Raw genomic sequence first — 25,555 nt, 5'->3', positions numbered from 1 at the left:
AATTTGAAAGAAAAATATGTGGATTGCTTATTTTCGATACACTCCTTAATTCTAAAAGAATGTTGCTCGATCATTCGAATTTCAACCGCAAATAAATGAAAATTCGCTGAATAATAAACAGTCCTATGTATTTTGACAGGTTTCATTCGAAAACATCATCGTTTGAACTATAGCATTGAAATGATCGAAAAACTCGGTAATAATCAGAAGAGAAATTGTCTTTTGCTGGAATTTATCGAGAACTAAAACTTTAGCAATTCGAACACCAAAATGTTTTATTATCCACGTTGGCCATTCAGAATTTATTTTCCATTGGCGAGGCGAGTTTGTGTAAGAGATACCATATTCACAGATTTTTCATTGAAACCACAGATTTTTTTTGCTTACTTTGCAACACAGATTCTGTGTCACAGAAAACAGATTTTTATGAATATTTCAAGTTGAAACACATATTTTAGAATGACAACTCTGGTTTGCATCACTATTTTGTCTGATAAGTATAGCTCGGAACAACATCAAGCGAATAACACATCGATCATGACCGAGCTACTCAAAAAATACTAGTTTTATATAACATATATATAAAACGTATGAGAAAGTACACATGCTACGCTGGCAGCCGAAGCGGTAAACACTCTACCCGATACTCTATCGATGTCTAAAACATGCTGGAAATTCTTCATTACCTGCTAAACAAGTTTCCGTTTTATGGCACGCATATTTTCTCCGAACGCGACCTACACTAATAAGCTACGTTTAGCCGTTACTATTCCCTTTTGCGTTTAATTTATCAGTTATTTGTTCGTTCACTTTCTGCACCTTCGTCAATAGTAGTGTTCCTATCACGAGAGAACATTACTGTCAATCCAGCCGGTATGGTTGCAGCCAGAGCAGAGCTGCCATTTTTAAATCTGTGTTTCAACTTGTAAAATCTTTCTACCATCTGTGATGATTATGTTCGGTTTTAAATCTGAGAGAAACGTTTAAAAAATCTGCCAGTTCAGCGAAATATTCCTACAAATCCGTAGAAATCTCTGATCAGTGACACAGAATCTGTTAAGCAAAATAGATGTAAAACTTTGTTGTTTTATGAAAAAATCTGTGAATATGGTAACCCTGATTGCAGTTCATTTCATTGGTATAGATTTCAGAGAGGGAGAGAGCGAGAAAACGATCGACTCTCGTTGGCGGGTGTTGGTAAAGTACTATGAAGAAATATGGTAGTGAGCTACAACAGTGGTGCCATTTTTTCGGGTAATAATTCTTCATTTTTCTCGCACGTACGAGCCACTAGAGCTTTGATAACACGTACGGATCGGAACAAAATGGAACAGTAAAATGTGTCCAAAATGACCGAAACATCCAAAAATGGCTTAAAATAGGTTGTTTGTAATTAATACATTCATACAAGTTATAATACCGATAACGGGGTCTATATCAGAGTTAAAAAGTCGTGCGCTTGGAACTCTATCGATGTACGGATACTAAACGTACGTTTCCATCTGGTGAACTAGTAAAATCAATAAATTCCTTTCTCCCGCTCTTCGGCGATCGTGGCGATCATAGAATTGACAGAACAACTCAAGTAAGTGATGCAGCAGGTTAAAAGAAAATTCACTACTGAACTAATGTAGGATGGAGATAGTCTAACAAACGACTACGTAAAAACTTCCATCAATGGAAAAAAGTTTGGGAACGTTGTTCTCACTGTGGTCATTCGTGATCGTGACCTACTGACATTCGTCGATCATCCGTTTTGAAGATAGGCTGCTGCGTTTTTTGAAGATGGGTAATAATTTTTTATTCAAGTTTAGAACGAAATTTCAAAAAAAAAATACATTTGAAGAAATGTCTTAAAACCAGTTCAATGACCTGTCATGATTTGTATACAACAACTGATGAATTCGTAATTCTTGGTTGACCCAGTTAAAAAAACATCGCTCGTGAATCTTATTCCCATTACATGTGCTTCGCTTTATCGAATAGCTCGGAACAAAATCGTACAAAAGTGTTTCGAATATGACCGAACTAAACAAAAATTCAAAATTGAGAAACTACCTGAAACGTGGTAATTAAGCTGCAACTTAATGCTGCAGTTCGCGCTTCGCCTGCATGAACCAAGCTATCGTCATGAGATTTCATCGATGAGTACGGTGTTTTCTTAGTAGCTGCAACTTTTTGCAAGTCAAGAAATCTTTTTTTTTTCCCCGAACGTCAATTGAAGTTTCTTCCACTTACTCAATCCAAATGTTGCATTTGCGCGATCTACAAAGGCGATTAAATAGCTGATTTGTGGCAAAAACTGCATCAAAACAAAAATTTATGTTGTCATTTTCCAGAAATTATCGACGTACCCAGTTTTCGGTACGAATTCTAGAATATTTCTTTACTATCAATAGTAGACCAAAACCTACTTCCTTCTTTGGCTACGCTTCGCACTAGTTTCGGAACAAATCCGACACATACGCGTCGAAAATATGACCGAACTAGACAAAAAATATTGCTTTAAAGATTCTTTATAATATATATGCGTAAGAGTAAATTAAACATCACAGCTACATCCGAGCACAAAAAGCGAGCTCATGGAATTCTATCGATGCTCTACTGAATCGGAACGGTTGAGGTAAACAGAGAGAGAACAGCTCAGGTAGGTCAGCTGCTACTACACGAAGGCTGCTCCGAGTAAAATCGAGCAAACGGAATGCCAACTATGATCGTACACAATTGGAAAATGATAAAATATTTAGGGAGCGTTTTACTCTCTCTCTCTCTCTCTCTCTCTCTCTGCTTTCCAGTGAAGCGCAAGTTTTTCGCAGTGATGGAAGATAGCATTTTATTTTTTTCCTTCGTGCACAGCTGAAGACTGGTTGATTATCCGGTAGTAATTATTTTTAGTCAAGTTTCCAAATATCAACTGCTAGAATTAAATTGATTGATCATCATCATATGAATAGGTGTTACCAACATTCGCTCGAATTGGTACCAATGCGGAATTGATGTTGATTATAGATCGGATCAAATCGTACGCATAAAGTGTCGAATATGACCGAACTACCCAAAAACTTATAACTAATAATAGTTTGTTTTTTAATTAATATTAAGTTCCTATTGCAGTTTTGTTTGAATTCAACAACCACGATCTTGGAGCTCTATCGATGCACGGAGAAAACAACTCGGGTAAGTAACGAAAATGGCTTGGTGTAAAATTGTACATGATCGAGCTATCATAAAATTTGATCGGTACAATTCTACCGGTACGAGATCGACTAGACAGACGAAGCAAGCGAAGGGTGCATCTCTTTTCTCTCAATGACCTCAAAGTTAGAAATTTGATTTCATTTCGTCGATTTCTGAAGATAGGTTAGAAGGTATGTGTTGGTACTTGAAGTCAAAATCAGACCGAAATTTTTCGAAGCTATAAGCAGCCATTACACGTGACAATATTATTGTCAATCCAAAGTATTGTCAATACCGTCAATCCAATTGACTTGGTAACTTGAGTCCGCATTTTTCGAACAAATCAAGCGTTTGAAGCTTCAAATATTGCAACTGAACATTGAAACATTGAGAGAAGAGTCCATTGTACATATTTGACAGTTTCCTCTCTGGAGAAAAAGTATTGTCGGATTGATGAGCAGTTTTGATTTTTTGACAATATTTTCGTCAATCCAATGAAGTTTCCATTACACGATTAAAAGTATTGTCAATACTCCTTGTATTGACAATAATATTGTCTCGTGTAAGGGCTGCTATAGTTCGGACCAAATCGAACGAATATGCTTCGTTTATGACCGAACTATCCAAAAAGTGAGTATAGTTTGATTTTTTTGAGTTTTTACCGAAAAAAAGACAACGCAACAACGTTCGCCAATGAATATACTTACTCTTGGAACTCTATCGATGCTCGGACATACAGACCCCCGTTGTCGGTGACTTTCATTGGTCAGCTCTCTCGCCGGTGAGTTAAGCGCTTGTAGGGATAGGAGAGCAAGGACAGGGTACCATACATTCCGATGAGGAACTTGATCTTCTTGAGCTTCAACAGACTTCGCAGCCGACTCGTAAGTAAGTGCACAGGACTATGGCATGGTCAGGTCAGTGAAATCGATCCTACAAACACACTAAGAATCCTTACAGATCAGGACTTGAACCAACGGCATCGAGCTCGGTGGAACAGCGACTTATGCCCTGAACTTTATTGAAGATTGCATTCGAAAATTTGCAAACATGCTTTCACATAGTGTACCGGAAAAAAACGTCAGTACCTAGCTGATCTAGTTAACTGACAGAATCAGACATTCGTTCCTACGGCAACGGCACAGCCCGGAACAAAATCGTACGGAAATGTTGCGAATATGACCGAACTGTTCAAAAATTGACTACTAAAAAATGTAGCATTGAAACTATATTGAGGTTGAAGCTCGTCTCGCTGGAATAAACTCGCGATTCTCCATGAGGCTTCATCGATGGGTACGTTGTTTCTTAGCAGCTTCAGTTAGCAACCAATCTGGAGATCTTTTTGCGAGCGTCATATCGACTTTATTCCATTCAATCCTGTTGTTGCATTTGCGCCGGAGTTAGGAAGCTACCGGCGATCGATTTCAGTAGACATGTGGCTCGGGATAGCTTTGAACAAGCAACTAGTTAGAATATCAGTGAACAATCCAAAACATTTGGAGTTTTGAGTACCATGATCATCATCGATGCAAAACTAATATCATCGATCGCCTTTTCAATAGTTCATTAGTACATGAAACTATATAGCTAAGTGCTAGACAAAAGTGCACCTATAATTTCAGCAGCTGTACATCGCGACAACTCGTTGGTAGAAATTATCATTGCAATAATTCATTACCTCCCATGAATTCTTATCACGATCTACAACCGCGGTCATATAGCGGACGTGTGTCAACAAATTTACATAGACAACCGCAGTTACTTTCCGACAAAGTTGACAACTGAACATTGGAATTGCAAAATAAAGCAAAAAAAAAAAACAAATTGTATTATCAACGACAATCAAAGTAGGCCAAGATGCAGAAATCAAATTTGTATGTAAAGAAACACCCAAACAACGCTTCAATGAATGTGTGAAAAACAGAAATAGCTTTGAGTTTCTTACACTCAAGCAAAAAATATATGGAATTTCATAGTGATTTCGTATGATTTTTAGCCACAAGAATATCCTAAGCAAGACATAAGACCGCCTTATGAAATCCCGAAAATAGGAATTCCAATAAAACGCCTTATGAAATTCATACGCAATTTTTAGGAACATTGTGCGAAATTTCTATGACAAACATAACATCTCTCATATATTGTGAAGTTCATAAGTTGTTCGTATGAAAACTATAATAGTGATAGATGAGATGTATGTTGCAGAGGTATATTTTTCATATTTATCTTATGAAATTATGATTTAGGTGATTTTTGATGCATCATAAGATTTGCCTTATGATATTCACTACTCAAATTGCTTGAGTGTACGATACTAGTGGCTATGGTTCTTCTCTTCCACGATTCTACAGATTAAATTATTGTCTTCTCTTCTTCTTTCTGGTTGGCGTCACCTCACTTGAGATGACGCCGATTGATGGCACGGCAACTTATGGACTGTCTTTTCACTGGACCACAAGAGAAAATCTCGCCGTTTGGCTACGTCGAGTCGCCAAAGTACGGATAAAAATTCTTTCTTCTTGCGAAATACTCGAATTTTCACCGCACTAACACGATTCAACATGCTCACCCGTTGAGAGATTCACCGGAAGTCGAATCATTGGCTTCTTGTATTGCAATGCTTACTCTTCCACCGAGCGCGCAAACTGACATAGAGATGGGCAATTCGCTCCTGAGCTGTTCCAGTGAATCGAATCATTGAAGTGAGCTGACAGCTCACAGCTCTTTTCAAAAGAACCGCAGCTCATCAGCTCACTCATTTGCTACCCAGTTCACTGCATTATGACGAAAGGAACACACTACGAGCTGATCGGATCTTCGGCTCTTTAAAAGATTCAATTTAGTCGACATCAATTAAAGATAAATTAATTCGCATTGCATTCATTGCATCATTGCGAATCAATGAGTCAATTTCGATCATGCATATGAAAGAAAACCGGTGCATAAGAAAAACGGCGCACAAAATGAAATTTAAGTTCAAACTAAAAGAGCTGATGAGCTGATACATCGAATCGATTCACTTTGGTGAGCTGATCGGTTCGGAGCTGTTCACTAAAATGAGCTGTTTTGCACGCCTCTAAACTGACAGTTTTATTTTCAATACATCAAGCAAATCAAAGAAAATAAATGTAAAGCTTGTAATGTTCCAAGGAATCGGGATGTGCGCGTACGCACGTCCCGGCTACCAAAAATTGCGCATACGAGTTATCCACATGAGGGATAATCGCAGAGGTCAACCCAACCGTAGTGCAATGGAAGGGCCTCGCCCTGGGGGAACCGCCTTTCTGATCACGGTAACCCCTATGCCAGGTAAGTATGCTTTGCTGTCGTTCGGCCGAACCTCTAGACCAAAGCCGGCTCCGTTGTGCTAGCGATAGCCGGTATCGGCACGAGTGAGCATGTACAGTTTTAGCGTACGGTAAGGAAAAAATGAAACAGAACTTGAAAGAAAACATTGGAATGAACGAACTGAAGCGAAAGAGAAGTCAGAGAGCGAAACAAAGAGGTGGCAACCAGTGATGCCACTTTTTCCAGAGGTCGAATCCGTAGATTCGATTGCAAGTACATTCATACATTCCTATATTGCTCTATGTGATAATTTGCTAAAAATCATCGTTTTCTTGGTCCATAAAGTGAAACATAGCAGGCGCGGAGTTGATTTGAGTTTTGCGTTTGAAAGCCAATTCGCGACCTAGAAGAAGCAGTGCTTCTACCTAGAGTGCCTATAACCAGAGTGACGACATCTCATCCGTCATTTTGGCAACAATTCAAAACATTCCATTAGCTTTACATTGAATTGACAGGTCGTTTGCTCGTTTGGAACTGGGAGCTGTCATTCCAAACGAACAGCTGTCGCCACTCTGATTATAGTCACTCTACTTCTACCTATGAAAGTTTAATCTGTATGTAAAGTGAATGTAAACAAAGCAGGGTATTTTTTCACTCAAGTTAAATTAGTTAATTCTCTGTTTTCTTATTTAATGCTTTGTGCGTTGAAGTACGAAATTATTTAAATAATTCTTATTTATCCATTAGAACATATTGTGCGGAGTATCATAGCTGGTATTTCGTCAGTATAAAGCGACAAAAAATTTCTCTTCTGGCACTAGTAATCTGCATCGGTAAGAAAATATTTGAATTTTTTTGACAAAATAACTATTCTTAGCTAATCTAATGCAGCAAACCAGTGCATTACAATACAGAAGAAGGTAATTGAGAATAATTTTAGAAATCTTTTCTCCGTATATTGTAGATCATGGATCTGAAAAGTTGCTCGAATGGGCTTGCAAAAACATTTCCTGACAGTGTATGTTATGCTAAGAACAACAACAAATGCAAATTGAACCAAATTGTTTATGATTGCTAAAAAAAGGTAACGACCGGGTATATCGAGTTCATCATGTAAAATGAAACAAACGATGCACAAACAAACGTGAAATAAATGATGCATAACATAGATTGAACGACTCAGAATCGAACCAACGAAAATTGTTCGGCAATAAATTTCGTTCTCCTAAGTAAGTTTCAAATATTGTTCTAACTCAAATTCAGACAACTGTTCGTTTTCTGTTCCCAGGTGTGAACCCTACTACTATGTTAAACGAGTATTTCTGAGGACTGCTTCTGTATCCGTTGCTTTTATCGATTGTCGTTCAATGCGTGCCTCCAGTTTGTTTACTTATATATTTTTGTATTTAATAATTTTATACAATAAAATATACTTAATGAATAAATCCCAAATGTCCTCAAGCATGATGTTATCGGTTCGGAATATCTTAACGTCGTTCGTTGTAATCTCGTTGGATGTTAATCGTTCTATAGAGTCGAGTTTCTGTAACATATAAAATGTTAATAATTTTGTGATCTTAAATACGGATATTAAAAAACCTTAACAAATGATTCAAAACAGCCATCACATGTTTATTTACTGGCTTTGAAAGAACATGAAAATAACCACCACTTCTAGTGCAAACTTTTATTGCGTGCGGCTCGACAATTGGAGAGAATGACTGTAACCAAGTCGAAAATAAGACAAATCCATCATTGTAGATCTCTTCTACTCCAACTAACTTAACGGTTACCTCCGGCAGCGTAGTTGAAAACATCCGACAAGTTCATCAACACAGTGCACGTATCACCTTTTGAAGGTCCCTAAAGATGATTCGAAAAATGCTTTATTATCACATTTAAAATGAACACTTCAACGAAAAATTTGCACCATAAGTAGAAAACATGCAGTTTTAGTGCAATTCAAAGAATTTTGAATAATAGCAGTAGATTTTCATTCATAAATATTGTTCAGAAATTATGTTTACTTTTTCTCACACACCGATCACTTGTTTTCTACACGAGAAATAGACATCACTCAAAGCGATTATTTCATATTTATTTACTGAATTAGTATCTTCAAAGTTTTTGAAAAAGTACTTACCATTTCAACCGGCAAAACTAAAATCGAAGAAAATGGTACGTTTGAAAATTTATCACTTTTTGCTTTTGCTTGTTTACTTCCACTTCACACACATAAGCTGTCAAATTCAACTTCGTAGTCGCGAATAGTGAACCATTCAATTCTTGTGAGATTTCTGAACAAGAAAATGAAAGTGAGCAGATAAACACATAAGTGGTGTTACAATCAAAAATTGATTAAATAAGAATGAGTGTGAATAGTTTGAATGTTTCATTAGAAATTCAAATTCAAAATTTAATCCAAACAAAATATAGCAAACATATTCACTGATGCTGTTTTATAAGAAATGTGAATACCCGGGCCTTTCGTTCGATCCCTTCCATCATGTCATCACTGACAATCGTCTATTGCTTCTTATTGTGTTTACAAGAGATGATGATCTGTAGAAACACTGCGTTCATTTAATATTTCCTCCGAAGATCATCATTGCGTGATATGATGATATTCTAAATGTTGATATCCCCGATCAGTTGACAAATTCGAAAATGACTGATTCACAACTAAAAGACAATTGCACGAAATATTCATTCAGTTTGCTGGAACGGTTTGTTGTTGTTTTTTCTCTTGCAAAAATAGTGTGAAAATTAAATGTTACTTTTACATAGAAAGCAAATTTGTGTTATTCTACGTGAAGCAGAAGTATTGTGCAGGTATGTAGTGTTAGTTTAAAAAAATAAGTAGAAAAAACTTCAGAAATTCTCTAGTAAAACTAGTCCAACGGGGCTCCAACTCCTCATATTAAAAAAAGGCGGGTGGGTAATGTCAGAGACATAACTGGATGTCGTGAATACGAAAACAACTGACATGTTCCTTAACACTTCCGAATATCAATTAGTTGATCAATTGTATGGATTATGCAAGCATTCCCCTTTTCCACATTTTTCGCAAAAACAAAGAAGGCTTCACTTGATCTCGATTACTGTGAATTTCACACAGCGAAAAGTGCACAAATCTAACCAAACTGTTCTAGATTTGCACTAAACCGAGAATGTTTACCTTCGATTTGCGAACAACAATTCCTAATAGTTCTTTAGAAAACTTTTAAAGCCATTAGAACGGCTGATTTGGTGTAATGCTCTCCACCGTTGCTTTTTTATTCATGCAAATGACTGGCTGCTGTGACGTAATCGCTCTTGTCGGAAGCGAAACTAGCTTTGCAAACGGCACAAAATACATCTGCTCGCATTGGGGATAGAATCCAAACTGATTCAATTTTCGTTAGGAGCTTTCTTTTACGTGACTTCTTTTGTAGCTTTTTCACTAATGGGCGGTCCTAACGGCTATAAAAATAGCCGCATACAGAATTTTAATGTTGATTATTTCATTTCGGATTTGCATAATTTATTGAAAGAAACTATCAATATGCTGTAGGGATTCGTTTCTAGCATTCAAAAGGACCAAATTGAGGAACTCACTACGATTTTCACCACTTTTCGGAACATTTTTCTCGAACGATTTGTTGTACAGCAGCAGATATTTTGTTCTCTTCCTCAGAACGCGTTCTGATTGGCTGGTGTTGACATGGATCAAATGAGACAGGTTTTTCAATAGTTTACTATTGAAATACTTCAATGCTTTTGCTATACACGTTTAAGTTGAAAAATTTCGATTCTAATGGTAGTTAGATTATATAAATCTTCCACAGATCACTGAGAGAGCTTTCAAAATACGAGAAAGGCAAACGCGCCTTATTAATTATTCTCTTTGATACTCGTTTATATCAAACATTTCAGAAAAGTTGAATTTTGAACTATTTGAGATTATGTCACACGACTGAAAATTTTATCATAACATTGTGATTATATTTCCGATGGCATGATACAACAAGAGATATTCACGATCAAAAACTTATCACTCTCTCAGAGGGTAAATTTTGAAAAGGCACCCCATAGTAAAGTAAGTCGTATTTACGACAAAATGGATAAACAATGGATCTCTGTCTGCCGGGTTTGTTGAACGAAAAAAATGGCATTCGGTTCAACGGTCTGTTTCAAAATCGGCATACGAAGGTCCCGTGTTGGCTTCCCGTTGAACGATTGATTGGACTTTCATTGGACCAATGATCCAACGTATTGGACCAATGAAGGACAACCGTTGAACGTTTTTTTTTCTAAGAGGGTATACATCCGCAACCTTCTCCAATCCGGGGAAATCGCTTTGCCAACTGGACTACTGAGGATTTGTTGAAACATAACTCAGAAGAGTTCCCAGAAGTAAAGAGCTTGTTGTTTTCCGTGACCAATCCAATCTGGGCTGGGCAATAACATGTGAGATTTTGTTGTGTCTCTTTTGACTTCTATTTTGCTTACCCAATGTTCGTTTGCTGGATTCTTGAATTAACATTTAGTTTCTACTGTATAGGATAAAGAAGAGAATTATTTTTGTACCAATTCTATCTCTTTTATAGTTGAATCTCTAGTTAACTACAAAAATTACAGTTCAATATCCAGAAGATTTTTTCAACTTGGTGGACAGTGAAATGGGCATTCGACCAAAAAAGTTTAGAAGCCATTGCTTTAAACCAGATGCAGTCTAGGTTTAAGTGATCCCCGCAATGATTTGCGACTACTAAGAGAACAAAACGTGCTAGGATTCAACGCAATCCCACGAAACATCGTAGTCCGGTTGCCGTTGCCAATTTTTCTACAATATTTAAGGCCCCTCCGGAGAATCTCTGGTCAAAGTTCCTCAAGATCCTGTGCCGTTTTCTGGAGCGTTGGGAATAAATTTAGATCTATTTACATATTTTCCAGATACTGATCTATGGAATGCATAGAGCAAGTCTAATTGAAGGACATCCCGAGTTTACCGATGTTCTGCAGCGCTTAAGAGATTGATTGTAAGGAGTGTATCGAAAATAAGCTATCCACATACATTTGTGTTATACGCATGTATTTCTTATGGTTTTTTATGCTCAGATTACAGCATGATGTGCGTTTAGCTGTCAGCTTACGTTTGGTTACTTGGCGAAGCGGTTTGGAGTTCATCATGCCAGTGTTAAAACCACCAAGGACCCGGAAATTGTATTCGCGTCTTTGGCAGTGTCCGGATGCATGCGTTTTGATGGACGAGACTTATGTAAAGGAGAGCTCAAAAACCCTCCCAGATCCACAATAATTTACTGTCGTCGTTGGGGAGGATGTGAGCGATGCGGATAGGTCGATTCCAGTGGAGAAATTCGGTCGAAAGGTACTGGTATGGCAAGCAATATGTTCCTGTGGTGCGAAGTCAACTATTTTTTACACTACCGGAACTATAAATGTAGAAATTGCATCGATCTGAGTGTCTTTTATAGGAGATTGTTGCCTTTATGTAAGAAGCATAGTACACCTTCACTGTTTTGGTCGGTTTTAGCGTTAGCTCATTATGCCAAAACCACTCCCAATTGGCTTGCGGAAAAGGGTATAAATTTCGTTGAGAAAGATATCAATCCACCATTGTCTTTAGCTTCGACCGCAATCGTGAAGAGGGTCTTCAAGAAGACCGGTATGGCAGATTAAAACATGCAGGAGATCATAAAAATGTTTGGGCTCAAGCGTCCAAAAAATGCGATGCAATACTTGTCCGGAACTTGATGAAGAGCGTTCGATCAAAAGCTCGAAAATTCGTGAAGGAATAACTTAAATTTCATCCGGTTTTCATTATGCTCAAGCTTAACCTGGTACAATAAAGGATCAATTTTTAGTTTGAATAAAATATCATTTTTTATCATAATTTGGAAGAAAAATTTGTGGATAGCTTATTTTCGATACACTCCTTATGAAGCTTTACTGCCAACGGAAAAAGAATTATTGTGAAAAATCAGCAAGTTTGAAAACTTCAGAAATTCTCTAGTAAAACTAGTCCAGCGGGGCTCCAACTCCTCATATTAAAAATGGCTCAACAATGGACCTCTGTCTGCCGGGTTTGTTGAACGAAAAAAAATGGCATTCGGTTCAACGGTCTGTTTCAAAATCGCCAAACGAAGGTCCCGTGTTGGCCTACCGTTGAACGATTGATTGGACTTTCATTGTTCCAATGATCCAACGTATTGGACCAATCAAGGACCACCGTTGAACGTTTTTTTTTCTAATAGGGTACTGAAATTCAAGCTTGCTTCGTTTTATTTATACGGGCCATTGCCAGTAAGAAATCTTACCTCCTACTCAGTAGGCTAAGGTACAATCAGAGATGATACTTTTGCAGATATTCAACAATAATGATTCGAATGAACCTTCAGTTCAATATAAACGAGATGATTAGCTGATACAACCAATCGATTCACTTTGGCGAGCTGATCGGTTCGAAGCTGCTCATCAACATTAGGTGTTTTGCACACCTGTAAATGAATAAGGTTGTAGATAGAGCCGGAAACTGACCAAGGCGGGAAATGTTCTTACAGCAAATTATAAGGAGCCTGTCAGGAAGAAATTTCTCGCTTTTGGCCTGCTAATGTATGTCAGTTAATGTTTCACCGAAAATCGCAGAAATTGTCATTTCACAAACTTTACTTCTACGGATCAACTGGCTGAATTCATGCTTCTTTGGAATTTGGGGTTCTATTTACAATTCTGAAAAATCAATCTTCGATAAAAAAGATGATTAAAGCAGACTTTTCAAACTTGACGGACTTTTTTGAACCCAAAAAAAAGTCATTTATAGTAAATGTGCAATTGTTTACATTCACTATAAATTACGCGTATTTCAGAACGATCATGAAATTAGTAGAATATATCGTTTTGAATACGTTAATTAAAAATTTGTAGCGATGTATTTTCCTATCAATTATTGCAACCATATAACAATCTAAACGATATCTGCACGCAAACTTTTCATTTATTTTAAGAGTGTCGTTTGATAACACGACAAACACGAGAAAGGATGCATTATGATGATTGCACTCATCGATGGCACGTGCGCGTCGTTTTTAATTTTCTTTACTAGCAAAGAAAACAAAAATATTGCTGTTGAAAGAAAAAAAAATAAAAGAAAGGAAAGTGTACATGTGAGTAAAAATGGTAAAAATAGATTGAAAAAAGTACGGGTGTGTAATGTCAGAGACATAACTGGATGTCGTGAATACGAATAAAACTGACACGATTTCTTTACACTTTCGAATTCGAATTGATAGTTGATCGATTGTGTGAATTGCGAAACTTTCCCCCTTTTCACTACTAAACTTTTCAACGAGTTTTGACGTCGATTATCCAAATTGTGGAGTTCCCTACGATATTTAGCACAATTCGGAACATTTATCTCGAACGATTTTCGCACAGCGAAAAGTGCACAAACCAAATCAAATTATTTTGGATTTTCACTAAACTGATGATTTCTACCTGCGAATTTCAAAGAAGTAATCTTAATAGTTTTTTAGATAACATTTAGAGCCATTAGAACGGCTGATTTTATATAATGTTGTCCACTTTTCGTTTCTTGTTTTCTTTCTCTCCAATGCAAAGCACCAGTAGCTGATGCAATTGTTCTTGCTTAAATTGAAACTAGCTTTGCGTACAAACCGACACATCCGCACGCAGTGCCAAACGATGCGAAACTGGTTTAATGCGTCTTCTCGCCTTGACGACCGGAAGGCAAATGAGAACTTCGACCTGAGCGTTTGAGGTTTGGCACCACGCAAAAGGTCTGCTTTCATCGACGACTGCTCCACCTGACGATTGGAGTTCAAATGAGAGCACGACCTAAGCGTTTAAGGTTTGGCACAACGCAAAATATCTGCTCTTTTTTATTGACGACCGCTGCTCCTGACGATTGAAGTCCAAATGAAAGCACGACCTAAGCTTTTGAGGTTTTTTACCACGCAAAAGGTCTGCTTTCATCGACGACTGCTCCACCTGACGACTGAAGTCTAAATGAGAGTTGCGACCTGAGCGTTTGAGGTTTTTAACCACGCAGAAGGTGCACTCTCCGAAGCTGCTGGTCCCACGACGTCTGCTTGCATCCAACGCACAAGAAGAAATGATCGAATTTGATGATGATGATGATGATAAATTCAAATTTATTTGTATTCGTTTTTGGTTTACAATCGTTTTCTTTACAGAGTAAGTGATACAGCTTATTGCTTTTCAAACTTCGTATTTCTGTTTTGTTAAGTAGTTTTAATCTGTTTGAATTGTTTTGCATTTGCAGCATATTTGATTATCAACAAGAATTTTGTTTTGTTTCTGGTTATCCTTAAGCCTAAATTATCCTAATACCTAATTTTCCTAACTCTAATTTTATTTACAATATTTACAATATTTACAAAATTACGAATAAATACTTCGTATAGTTTGCCATTCTGACATTAATGCTTTGTTCATATGCTTCGTTGCATTGTTATTTATTCTGGTTTGAATCGGGTCGAGATTTGCCAGTTGATGGATACGAGATATTCTTGTTCGTCTTGGAAGATTTAGTATCATTCTCAGGAATTTATTTTGTACTATTTGGAGCTTTCTTCGATGCGTAAGTGCACAGTCTTTCCATACCGGAGAGGAGTACTCCAGCACGGGCAGAACGACTTGCTTGTAGACAGTCAATTTATTGGTTTTAGACATTTTAGACTTACGGTTTATTATCGGATATAGCTTTCGCAGCATGACAGTACTTTTGACCACTCGATCATCTATGTGAGCTCGGAAGAGTAGCTTACTGTCCATTAAAAGGCCAAGATAACGAGCAATTGCGGACCATTCCACTTCGGTTTCCATCACCTGAATGTTTGTGCTTGGTTTAAGACGGTCAGTATTTCGGTGAGGAAATACGATTATTTGCGTTTTGGCCGCATTGACCCGAATTTTCCATTTGTTCAGATACGAGGTGTATGCATTGAGACCGTTTTGCAGTTTTTTAACCAGTGTTTTTATGTACCGTCCGGTATAACTGATAGCGGAATCGTCCGCAAATAACGAGAGAGTTCCTTCAGCTGGTAGAGGTGGAATGTCTGAAGTGTATAGATTATAAAGTAGTGGACCCAAGATACTACCTTGCGGTACACCCGCCGGAATATTGTACGGATTCGAACAGACTTTCGATAGGCATACCTGTGATGTCCTATCTTGAAGATAGTTGGTAATAATTTTGGTTAAATAAATCGGACAGTTTTGCTGGAGAAGATTGTAAGTCAAGCCTTCATGCCAGACGTTGTCGAATGCCTTTTCGATATCAAGGAACGCCATCACCGTAGTTTTAGCTAGTTCTTTGGATCGTTTAATTAATTTTAGAACTCTCTGGAGCTGATGGACAGTTGAATGACCTCGCCTGAATCCAAACTGAGAGTCTAGGAGGATATTATTCTCGTTGGTGTGCTCAAGAAGTCTCGTATAAATGACTCTTTCGAACAATTTGCTTATAGAGGAAAGTAAGCTTATTGGTCTATAGCTTGATGGGTTGGTGGGATCTTTGCCCGGCTTAAGAATGGGAATTACTTTGGAGAGTTTCCACATGGATGGAAAATAACCAATTTCCAGACAGCGGTTGAACATATTGATCAAAAGGTTAAAAGTTTTTGGTCCGAGATTCTTGAGAACAATATTGAAAACTCCATCAAAACCGGGAGCTTTCATATTACGGCTGGTCTTAATAAAGTTTTTCAACTCATTCAGTGAGACTTTTTTGACACTTAATGGATCAATTGGGGTGTTGGAAAGCTGATTGATGCTAAACGCGACTGGCTCTTCCATTTCACTGATGATATCTCGACCCAGATTGTGCGATGCAAGGAACTGTTCAGATATCAGATTTGCTTTTTCGGTGGCAGTAATATATAAACCATTAGTATCTTTCAGTGGGGGAATAGGTTTTGGTTTGTTTTTTAGCACTTTGGTAAGTCGCCAGAAGGGCCTGGAGTAGTTAGGTAAGTTTTTTATGTCATTACTGAACTTAATGTTGTGAAGTTTTTTAACCCTAGCAGCAATAATTCTGTTCAGTTTTTTATACAGCACTTTTCTGAGTAAATTTTTTGTTCTTTGGAATTGTCGTCTTACACAATTTCGCAAAGATATAATTTTTTTAGTGTGTTCATCAACTTGAAGAAACTCACCTACTACTGATCTTGCTGGAACGTGCGTTGATTCCGCTTCGATGATGGTGTTGGTCAGGTGCTGGAGAACATTGTCAATGTTGGCTGTAGACACCAGCGGACGGTTATCCGGAAGTTTATCTTCGACAAAACGTTGTAGAAGAGGCCAGTTCACTTGATGATAGTTGCGCCTGCAAGCCTGTTGGCGCGTGTTGATTTCGCTTTCTAACTGAAATACCACCGGTAGATGGTCGGATGATAATTCAGCTATCACGGAGGAGGTTGAACAGTTTTCCACCATATTGGTTAGTACAATATCCAGTATGGTGCCTTGTCCGGTCGGTGAGTAGTATGTTGGTGAACCTGGGTAAAGCACTGTGTAGTGACCAGCCTGAAGATCATTTGCCATCACGACACCGTTGCAGTTGTTTCTTGCGTTTCCCCATAGCGGATGGCGGGCGTTTAGATCACCAATAAGGAGGAATTTTCCTTGTCTCCTGGTTAGCTTCTGGATCTCGTTTCTCAGTCGCATTGCAGAGCCATCCACTTTTTTTGCACTGTCTTGGGCAGTATGCTGCTATCACTTCGATAGGTCCTTCGGGTGTCTTCAACTCGATGCCAACAGCTTCGATTATCGATAGTCGGTAGTCTGGAAGAGTCCTATATTCAAGCCCCTTGCGGATGGCAATAGCTACACCACCATGCCGTGCTCCCGGTCGGTCCAAACGGCAGAGAAAGTGATGAGGTAGAGAGAAGTTCACTGAGGGTTGGAGATGGGTTTCGGTAAAGACTGCTATATCTATTCGGTTTGTTTGTAGAAATTCGATAATTTCCAGCTTTTTCGCCGCTATCGAGCGGGCATTCCAGTTAAGGATTTGGGCGGTGAATGCTGAAGCTCATGAACATTTGCATCATGTGCATCATCATTTTTTGCATTTCAGCCACCATCGCAGCCAGTTGTGCAACAGTGTTTGAAATTGAAGTGGCAGCTGATCCCATTTCAGGATGTGGACCGTTTGTATTCGGATCCGGAAACGGTTGATTCTGTTGATTCCATTTAAAACCGGGGGGAATCGGTGTAAAATGATCGTGTTGACTAGGGCCTTTTCTGTTATTCGATGGAGGCGGAAGCTCGGGAAACATTTCCGGATCGATGAGAATATCTCTTTTCTTTTTTGTCTGTTGGTTTCTGATGGTTGCTTGTGCCCGAATTTTCCGGTACTCTTCACGTTTGGGACACTGTTTATCCGTAGTTTGATGATTGCCGGCACAGTTAGCACATTTGTATTGACATGCACCGTCGATTTCGCAGTTCGCTGTTAGGTGCTCCTGGGAACAATTGTTGCACTTTGGTTTCATATTACAGTTGCGGGTACCATGACCAAAATTTAGGCACCGCATGCACTGTGTAACACTACGATTTGGGCCTCTGTACGCCTCCCATTGCACTATGATATGGCCGAGCGAACGAATAGCCTTCAGCCCGCCGAGGGTGACACTACCCTTTTGGAAATGTACGAGGTACAAGCAGTCTCGATATTTTGCTGTTTGATTCCTTCTTGTTATCGGAAAAACAGCAATCGGCTTCAATTTGTAGACTTCACTTAATTCACTCAAGATATCGTTAGTTTCCATCGCTGGTAGACCTCGAATCACTGCCTTGAATGGTTTAGCTGCTGCAATGTCGTGGGTGTAAAATTCAGCTCCTGTCTTAGCCAGATAGGTTCTCGCCTTGTCAAAATCTTTCTGCGTTGATATGATAAGCTTCGTTCCCATGCTGGTGAGCTGGTAAGCTACTAATATGTTGATAGCTTGCATTACACGTTGCAGTTTCGGGAGGGGAACGGTTTTCACCACCAGTGGGGGCAATTTTATTTTTGCCTGTACGGTAACATTTTCGGGTTTGTCGGAGAAATCAGGATTTATCGGCGTACCCGATGTGTGTACGGAGTACTGATCATCACAATCGTCGACTTCTGGCAGTATATCGTAAACATTATTTTGCTTACGATTGTCACTTGAATTATCGAAGGCATCAGCACCGCTGGAGGTGCTGCCACGCTTTCCCTTTTTTAACAAAGGGCTGATATGCGATTTTGTGGGAGAGAGACTTTTTCTTTCTCTTGCCACCCATTCTCAGCGCGTTTAACTCTTTGTAACTGTAGGAGAATTCTAACCGTGTTCACTTTACGAATGCTAACACTAGAATGATCGAATTTCGAAGACGGCTCCCCTTTTATACGCAGGCAGTTGAAGATATGTGCCTGACTACCTCAAAATCGTCGTCCTTGCGCGAAAAACCCAAGCAAAAGAACAGAGTTTTCCGCGTTGTTTTCAAAATTTGAGAAAACTTAATATTTGAGTTGTTCGTGGTTATCTCACACTGTTCAAAATATTATCCTAAATTCCTGATTATATTTTTGATGAAATAGTGAAAGAATTATGTTGCTGCCTTTAATACAAGTCGAGATATTCACGATTAAGTTCTGCCCATTCTTCCATATGGCTAATTTTGAAAAGGCACCCCATAGTAAAGTAAGTCGTATTCACGACAAAAAAAAATCAATACAGCGTTGTTTTGCATTTGTGTTGAAACCACCCACGTCCAAATCAAATGTTTAGCTCTGCACTCTGACACGCTAAAAACTTCAATGACATTGACTTGAGCAACACAAATCAATGTAAAATGATTTTTCACCTAGAACTATTATTACAGGAAAACACGACTTCGTTCCTCTTCGAAGTTGGGCGGCAATTTGTTAACAATATTCTAATGAATGGGTTTAAATAATCATTTGAATGTTTTGAATTGGAATATTCGATCTTTAAAGCCGAAATTATCAACACGTTAATTGCAAACTGTGACCGAACCATAGCTAAAACCAAATGAAAAATTGGAAAGCAACCACAATTCTGTATAAAATGTTCAAAACGACGTATGTAACATTGAGAGATTTTCTTTGTTTACTTTCTCTTTCGATTATTGCAAAAGATTCTTGCTTTTTTCGGTAATTTCTCCAAAGCAGATTAAAAGATGATAGCTTTAGTTATTATTATCGGTAAATAATTGGAGAGAAGGATTGCTAAGAGTGCCGTTATAATCGAAAGAGAAAGTAAACAAAGAGAATCTCTCATTGTTACATACGTCGTTTTGAACATTTTATACAGAATTCAGGTAGTTTAACGATTCAAGCGATGGAACAGTTATTTTTGTCCAAAGTCAAATCAACATCAAATCTTCCCTTCGAAATAGAAAACATTAATGGAATCCTTTCTATTGCTGCGCCATTTCAATGCGTTGGTGAGAAAATGAATTCCTTGAAGTGATTTCCAAAAACCCACAATACATCGATCAGATTTTTCCGTAATTTGGAATAATTGATAACGAAACCGGAATGGACGGCTATTTCCTAACTAATTCTCTACTGGTTATTTTTTAGCTTTATTTCCAAACGGCCCAACTTGTTTCTCTTCGGTGGGAAACCCTTCTACAATCGATCGATCGGGATAGTCCTAACTGATCAAAGTCACATTTGACTGATTACACATCTTCCAATAATATTCAGAATTTCAAACAAAGTATTCATTAATCCAATCTAATTATTGATTCAAATAATACAATAATCAATCTTCAGATATCACACATTATTATTTGGTTAGGGTGGAAATTTCAATAGCCGAACTACAAAATATTTTCAATCTACTAAGATAGATTTGGTGTCAGTAGTTCTCCCAGATACTGCTAAAGTGAAATATTATTTTCGCTGGAAAAATCAACAGTTGAGATCGAAAATTCGATTTAAGTGTGTAGGAATAAATTATTATTTCATGAACAAATATTCACAATAGCCATGCCTTATGCAGTACCAAATAGAAGAAATCTTTTCAAAGAATAAAACGGTTCAATACGAAGACAAATATATAACATACAAATTTCGGATTGTTTCTTGGTTGATTATTTTGCAGCTAAATTATTTATTTCATTCAAAGAAAATCATAACTAGTTTCTTGGACGTTGGTTGAAGTTACTTAAACCGCAAAATTTATTCGATTTCTAACATAGTTGAAGAATTTTTTCTCAAATACGGAAGCACAATTCCGATGTAAATCATTGCTTTTTGTATGACGCGAACACAACGAACCGCACAGACTGCAAATTGGTTCAACACTAATTCTAACACTCAACGTGTGAATTCACACGTTTGCTTGACATACAGGCGTATATTTATATCACTCTTGTAAAATTCAGTCGTTTCGCGGAGTACGTTCTATGAATTGTGTTATATGTAGATTTGCGTCATCTGTCAATTTCATAATTTTTTGCTGTGTAGTTTCATCTACTAAAATCGATGCGTAGAAATATTTCGAAGCAGTAGATGCAATGATATCCAAAATCTGTTTATAATTGGTCGACCACTGTTTGTTCGGTGTTACTTTTTTGTGCCTTGCATCGGCGCCCTTATAACGAAAACAAAGATGTAGTCCTACGTCAACAAAACAGATAAAAAATAGTCGATTGATAGGTTATTATAATTCTTTGTGTACTTCCTGAAACTCCTCATCGTAGCAAAACAAACGCAGCATTCTTCAGTCGAATATCCATTGCAATACCGAGAACTCTTCTTCAATTGGTTTATAAAGAAATGTATTAATCCGAACAAGAGCTAAATTAAATCTCACTGCTGGTCATTGAAAACCAGAGGAGTCTCGGTTAGTAGCAACAGTAGAATTAGTGTACTTGAAACTTATATCTCGAGTAAAAATAATATCAAACACAACAGTGGTCGGCAGGCCCGTACCCAGGATTTCGTTTCGGGAGGGGCACACAAATAAGAAAAAACCTGTTTTAATCCACCTAGTGGTGTAATGATGCCTTTCTCATATTACTCATTGCATCATGAATATAACCGTGAAATTCGCAAAAACAACTGTTTATTGAATAGGAATAGGATAATTTGTTCGGATCTAATCTCACAAACTCTATAAATCCTGTTTAACCTGTAGTTCCGGAACCGAAAGTAGTATCCACAACAAATTAAGTATGAAACTGTAAGACTTTTCTTTTGAACCTATAAGTTTGTGAAAATCTATTCGGCCATCTCCAAGAAAAGTGAGTGAGATCCTTTTTGCAGGTTCTAATCACAATTTCCAATTCTCCCGAAACCGGATTCAGACGAACGGAATAGCCGAAATTGGTTCGTTTGCTACCAACAAATATGACCTACAAATTGGAACAGTTTTTAACGTAGTTAAACTTATACTTACTATCTCATGCTCTATTTCGTTTAAACCAATTAAACTAAATCTAACGAAACGAACATGCGTTTCTGTTACTACTGCGTGCTAAACAGAATGAATCAGCATCATGAAACATGTAGTAGGATTGTTATTATTATTATTGACATCACTACACAACGTGTACGTAAGCACGCCTTGTTCGTTTTGTGTTTTCTTCTTCTTTCGGTGTTGTACATATTGTCACTCTATATGGCGATTTGAAAACTTTGACACTCATCGCCCTGTAACTGCGGAACCGGTAGTCGGATCCAGATGAAATTTCACAGTAGGTTTAAAGACAGTATGAACTTCAATTCAAATCAAGATTTGTGAAAATCGGTTCAAGCATCGCAGAGAAATCGAAGTGAATTTAGTTTTAGGAGTTTTTCTTCTCCACTTTCGGTGCTCTCGGAACAGGAAAAGAGGGGACCAGTAGTGCCGAATTAAGTTTTCATGCCCACAAACTAACAAACTCTGCAAACTAGAATAGTTTATCAGGCAGTTTTAAGGGATTTGTACCTGTTTTTAGCCATCGTTCGTGAAAAAATACTTATAAAATTGGTAATTTTCGACTTATCACGCTTTAGTTCCGGAACCGGAAGTCGGATCCAGATAAAATGTTCCACAAATTTTTAGGATATTATAAGACCTTTCATTTGAATCTTAGTTTGCGAAAATCGGTTGAGTTGTTCCAGAGATTATTGAGTGTAAACTTTTTCTCAAATTTCAAATGAAATTCAATAGCAAGCTATGGGACCATAATACCTTTTATTTGAATCTTAGTTTGTGAAAATCGGTTCAGCCATCTCTGAAAAAAGTGAGTGCATATTTTTTTCACTTTTTTGGTACATATCATCCTATATCTCCGGAACCGGAAGTCGGATCGGAATGAAATTCAATAGCAGGCTATGGGACTATGAGACCTTTCATTTGAATCTTTGTTTGTGAAAATCGGTTTGGCCATCTCTGAGAAAAGTGAGTGCATATTTTTGTTACATACACACACACATACACACACACGGACGCACACACACACACACACAGACATTTGCTCAGTTCGTCGAGCTGAGTCGAATGGTATATGACATTCGGCCCTCCGGGCCTCGGTTAAAAAATCGATTTTCACAGTGATTGCATAGCCTTTCTATATGAGAAAGGCAAAAACGCATCTATGTGATGATTCTTTATGTATCTACCTCTAGGTGTGTCATTATAGTTGCTTTTGTTTTGTGCATGAATGCAAGTAATTGGAAATTTGACGAAATAGTCACATATTTTGGATTGGACAAGGATGGAGTGAAGCAAGATGCTTTAAGGAAAGTAATCTATTTTTTACTTTGCTCTTTTCACAAAAAATTAGTTGAATGGATATGAAGTGTGCCTTAGCTAAAAAATGACAGCACGTTGAATGGGTGAATTCAACTAAAAAAACGTGATTAATCCACCTAGCAGTGAGATGATACCTTTTTTTATCAATCCGCATGTGTTTTTTGCATGAATATTCTTCGGTGTTTTAGTTCTCATGACATTATTTTAATTATCGTCGTTTTAAACGGCAAATTGAGATTTTAATCACTCATTACTCTGTAATGTCGAAACTGCAAATCGTATCAAATTTGAATCTAAAAGAGTGATAATCGATTAAACATTCCTTGAGATGTCGAAGTAAGTTCCACTTTAGAGTTTTTCGTCATTATTAATGGTACTTCCAGAGCCGGTATTCAGGAACTAGCATAATTCAAAATGATTCGAATGGCCATAAATTATTACGCCAAACAATTTACATCTTCTATATCAGTATGCATTTTAAAAACTCTTCATCTGTAATTCCAGAATCGGATAAAATTCACCAATTTTGTATGGGACCTTAAGTCCTGTAATTTGAATTTTTGTTTTTGAAGTTCGATTTGGGCTTTTTTGAGAAAATGATTGAGATTTGAGAAACGATTCGATACTGGAACCGGAATTCTAAAATCGGTGTAGCCGAAATCAGTTTAATTCACCTGAGTAGTGTGTAGACATCTTCGAGAAATTGTAGTGCGAATTAAAATTTGGGGATACATTCCGAATCAAAAAACGAATACCGCTTAAACTGAAATAAATTTATTTGGTAATCGACTATCCAAATTTGCAAACCCGACAAACCTGATTAATTTATGTGAAATGGACATTTTTATACTAATCACCCCGTACCTCCTAAACCAAAAGTCGGATCTTACTAAAAAGTAAGATGTTTTATAGGATTTTAAGACCTCTCATTTGAATCATAGATGATTCTTAGATTTCATTTGAATCCTAGATCGGTTCAGCCATCTACGAAATAAATTAATTACATTATTCTAATTTTGATTCACTTATCATCCTGTGGTTCCGCAATCAGAAGTCGGATCCAAGCGTAATTCAGGAACCTTGTTTGGGAGTATACGACTTTTCATATGAATCTGAGTTTGTAGAAAACGGTTTAGCCATCTCCGAGAGAATTGAGTGAAATTATTTGTCACACACGCATTTGCTGATCTCGACGAACTGAGTCGTATGGTATATGGGAGTCATGTTCTTCCAGCATTTATTGCTGTAAGTAGTTTAAATCAATATAATTATTATATTACTTTCAACTCGAAAATGCTGATATCATCTGGTTTACACATGCCATATTCGAACGATTATGTTGCCAAAAACGAACCGTGCTAAAATCGGTCCGAGGCAAATTGTCATGAAAAAGGATGCTCTACACAGTCTTTTTGGTACTTAGAAACAATTTAGTGTAACAGACAACAGTATTAAAAAATCGTGTTTCACGTTGCTCCCAAGCATTGCTTTGTCATACAGCGTTCAAAACTCCCACTGGTGGAATAGGGGGAAAAGTCGCTTACAGAAAAAATGTCAATATCTATGTTGAAAATGGACGGATTTTAACAATCTATGGCTTGTTGGATAGCTATTACAGTGTGGAATCTAAGTCTAGAAACATATTCTGTTTTCAAGGTCAAGTGTGACAGATACTGTCAAAAAACTAAAAATTTTGACATAAAACTTCGTATAACTCAAAAAGTAAACATCCGATCTCACAGCGTTCTGGGTGACGGGGAGACCTTTCATTTGCGACTAGTTTGATCAAAATCGGTCCAGCCATCTCTGAGATCTCGACCTCTTAGTTGGCAACACACATAAACACACACACACGGACATTTGTTCAGTTCGTCGAGCTGAATCGATTGGTATATGACATTCGGCCCTCCGGACCTCGGAAAATTTTTCTAAGGTTTGAGCGAATTCTATACCTATTTTTTATATATAAAAAAAGGTAAAATAGCCATTTCAACAAATATTTTATTATTATTAACGGAACTAGAATTAGAAAATCTAAATTAGCAAAAGTAAGATTTTTTAGTTGTCTCATAAAATAACTAACTGAAATCAGAAAATCAACTAATTTTTTCGCCAAAATGCTGATTTCGGTCTTTCCGTGCAAGAACGGCATCCAGCGGCAGGACATCTTTCTCATTCGCAGAATCTTGATGTTAACTCAGTAACACTTTTTGTGGCACTTTTCGGTCATCCAGTGTCATTTCCTTTAATTTCGACATTGATTTTTGTAATCGCAATGGAAGGCCTGTCACTGTTGGGCTTCTAGT

At 37.6% G+C, this 25,555-nt stretch overlaps 1 protein-coding gene, 1 long non-coding RNA gene and 1 other non-coding gene across 4 annotated transcripts in view; 1 reads left to right on the top strand and 2 right to left on the bottom strand.

The window, feature by feature from the left end:
• The window catches only part of LOC131433970 (glutathione-specific gamma-glutamylcyclotransferase 1), a 72,268-nt gene that overhangs the window by 42,943 nt on the left and 3,770 nt on the right, over positions 1-25,555 (bottom strand). The gene's annotated exons all lie outside the window — the stretch shown is intronic.
• LOC131426777 (U1 spliceosomal RNA) lies at positions 6,331-6,494 on the bottom strand. The gene has a single exon (XR_009229195.1). It is a non-coding gene; the product is annotated as a U1 spliceosomal RNA (small nuclear RNA).
• Positions 6,863-8,047, top strand: LOC131433980 (uncharacterized). The gene is made up of 3 exons (XR_009230304.1): positions 6,863-7,298; positions 7,430-7,694; positions 7,754-8,047. It is a non-coding gene; the product is annotated as an uncharacterized LOC131433980 (long non-coding RNA).

The sequence above is a fragment of the Malaya genurostris genome, chromosome 1 (assembly GCF_030247185.1).
Source record: "Malaya genurostris strain Urasoe2022 chromosome 1, Malgen_1.1, whole genome shotgun sequence".
NCBI lineage: Eukaryota > Metazoa > Arthropoda > Insecta > Diptera > Culicidae > Malaya > Malaya genurostris.
The sequence above is the reverse complement of the archived record's forward strand: the minus strand, read 5'-3'. Positions and strand labels throughout refer to the sequence as shown.